Here is a 3,682-nt window from a genome sequence, read left to right as displayed (position 1 = left end):
TATATCATCCTAAAATCTTAAGTCATGAAATCTGGTTTCTATGTTTGTCTGAGTCTGTTATGGCATTGTCTATTTTGGTATCGTCCTACCAAGAATTGCAAGTCATAATTCTGAGCCATAATGCAATAAGCATGATCTTTTCATTAAAACATAGTTCAAACCACCCAAACATGCAATAAGCATAAGAGATTTCATGTTTCAAAAACATAAGTCAAAGCTATGCAAAAGTTCTCATCCTTTCAATAAACAAGTGGTGGTCATGTAATCTTTAAAAAACCATGCAACTATTTTCATTATATGATTATGTTCAACATTCATCAACATAAACAACCCTCTCTATTTTGGAATCAAAATCATAATCCAAATATAACATTATTCAAAACATTTCATAATATGCTTTTCAAGATGCATTCAAAACAATCCATAGTATATCATAAGTAAAGGAAACTCATAACAAGAGGGGGATTCTTCAAGAGTCATGCTCTCAATTCAATTATCAATCTTTAAAATGTGTGCTTACATATATATATAATTTCCAATCAATTTTGGGAAAGGTCTAAAAACCAAAACAATACCGTCAAAACTTCTAAAACATGATTATATTCATAAATCCAAAATCCCATTCTTATAATCATGATTTCTATGCCCATGAGATTTTAAGAAAACCCCGCGTACCTTAATTTATGAATCTTAAATGAACTCTTGCTTTAGGGATTCTATTCAAACAATTGATGGGTGCTTCTTGAGCCCTCGCAATGGGAATTCCGAATCTCAGAAAATTATTAAAAACCCACAGTGAAATCTTAAGATATTTGGGTTTTTAGTTTGAAACCCTAGAAAGAGTTTCTTGTAAAAATTTTTGAAGAAAATATGAATAATGTGGTCACTTGGGAGAAAAATCTCATGTTTAAGCTGATAAGGGGGGAGGAAATTACCCAACATACCCTTAATAACGTGGAATAAAATATAAATAGGAGCCTGATTTTATGGGCCACTGTAATGCGCCACTATCGCGGTGGCTCACTGGAAAATAACGAATGGGATTCTTGGGGTCATCGCGATGTGGAGCCATCGTGTTGTCCTACTAGTTGGTACCTGAAACTTCAACGTGATGCTTCACAATCATGCTAGGCTACTGGAATTTGAAAATTGTTAAATATACCACCTCCACAATGCGCCAAGTACCAAAATGACGGAGTTTTTCGACTAGGACTATAATTAGCCATAATATCTTGCCCGGGTATCAGATTTGGGCAAATCTTATATCAACGGAAAGCTCATTCAATTTTCCACACTACTAAATTTATTAACATGTCATATTTGCATAGAATTTATTGCTTTTTGATTATCTATGCATAGAAATAATAGTTTTTATTCTAGCTCAAAATGTGGGGTATTACAATTACACCAAGGGCAAGTTTATGGTTCATTGAGTGTAACTTGTGAATTCTTTATGAGAGTGAGCATAATTTGAATCTTGTACCCATTATGTTATAAATTGCATTATTATGAGTAATTATGGGTATCTCTCTTGTTGTGAGAGGCACATGTTTGATGAATGTGGATGATTTGTATGATGTCTTTGAGATCAATATGTGTGAGTTTGACACTTTTTGAGTCAATTATTGAGGCTATAATGTTTTGTGGTAGTGTTCATGAGCTATCAATTGTGTAAATAACGTGCTTTATGTAGAAATTTGCTTTCCTTGTAGTCGTTGTAGTACTAGCTTGAGTGTATTTGTTTTAGTCAAAAGGCAGCATCACCTCAGATTTTTATGCTTAGAGTAAAAGAATTGTTCGAGTATGAACAAGACATTAAGTGTGGGGTGATGATCTGAAGTGGCTTTACACACTTCGGTATCATTATTCTAGCTTATTTCGCCTTGTTTTGAGAGCAATTCGTGTGCTTAACATTTTCATATTGATATAAATAAGAAGTAAAGTGTCCAAGTATGTGATTACAATGTTGAAAGTGTTTTTCAAATAAATTTTTGCTTAATTGAGTCATTTTGAGTTCAACCCGGAAAACTAGTTTTACTAGCTTGAGCTAGTTGTGCGTCTAGTTGCTTACGATGGATTCTAATATGTTTAATTTGTTCCACATGGTTTAAATGTGTAATTATGAATGGAATAAATTATTTAGAATGTGCAAAGCTTATTTAATTAAGTCAAGAGTTAGAACATAAAAGTGAAGATCATTGTGAATTAGCCATATTTTAGCTTTTGTTTTGATTCACCGTTGAAGATATTGTGTTGTTTTAATATCTAATTTGTGTTTTGTGATTATGGAGGAGGCTTTATGAGTTGAATATGGTGATATATCATCTATAAAAAGGTCTTTAAGTCATTGGAAATACACTACAAAAGGAATGGAAAAAAGGAGGGACGTTCAACACTTCACTAGAATTTTAGAAGCTAATTTCAGTGAGCCGAAGTGATACTGTCACATCGTATCGATGTTCTCAATGATGCTAACATTGCGTAACATTGCTGTAATCCATGCAAAGCCAATTTAATTTCTGCCAACATGGAATAGGTTTGTCCCATTATTATTATATTTGGATTGCATGCATTTCAAGGGCCTTTGGGAATTTGTAGGGGGAATCTTTTACACTTTTCCCTAATACCACCATTATTAGTAATATAATATAATATAATATAATATAATATAATATAATATAATATAATATAATATATATACACACTACACCTGGAGAGACTGGAAGAAATTTGGTGCTTGGATAATGTTTGGACAACTGGGACAGTGGAAAATTTTATGTGGCTGCGACTACTTTAGGTTCTAATATTTTATTTATTTAGCTTTTAATTTTTTATATCATGTTTTCAATAATTTGGATCTTGACTATGAATATTATCGGCTAAAACTCCTCTTTTCGGGATTAAAGCCAAGAACATGAGTACTATTATTTTGGATTAAATTTGTTTAATTTTTCTTATCATTATTGGTTGTGTGTTTATTCTTGTTTTAATTATTTTATGGATTGATCACCCATAACATACATATATTGTCGACCTTTTGATCTTGGGAGAGAGAATAGGGAGATAAAACATAGGAATAAATAAAGTTTAGATTTTTATTCTTTTATAAAATAAAGAATTAAACATAGCGTCTAGGACAGGGATGTACTTAGATGCCTTACTTGATTCAAATGTAGTATGTTATCTTTAATTCACTTAATTGGATTATTACATCCCCGCTCAACGATGTAGTTGTAATGTCCAAATTAGGTAAAAGATTAGAGGTTGGGAAACCATGATCATGCAATTAACCCTACAAATCAACAACTAAGATAAGAAAATTAATGAATGAAATTCAATAACATAGTATTATTGTTCGAAGTGCTTTAACCCTGGAATTTATTCCATTGATTGTTCCAAGTACTTTTATTTTACGCATTATTTACTTTATTTTTAATTTATAAAATTACAAACTCTCTTTTGTGTTACTCTCATAATAAATTAATCTGAGAAGTTAAACTAGAACTAAATCGTTATTAAATCAAGTCTCTGTAAGATCAATACTTGACTTCATGAAGGACACTTTACTACTTGATAAGATTACGTACACTTGTGTGTGTGCTCGAGTGCTGTCAATCTCAAAATATATGAGAAACTTGGAATGATTGAATTGGTTGAATATGTCAGTCATCAAGGTTGGTTA

This window comes from Capsicum annuum, chromosome 12 (genome assembly GCF_002878395.1).
Source record: "Capsicum annuum cultivar UCD-10X-F1 chromosome 12, UCD10Xv1.1, whole genome shotgun sequence".
In the NCBI taxonomy this organism is placed as follows: domain Eukaryota; kingdom Viridiplantae; phylum Streptophyta; class Magnoliopsida; order Solanales; family Solanaceae; genus Capsicum; species Capsicum annuum.
Note: the sequence above shows the minus strand (reverse complement) of the source record.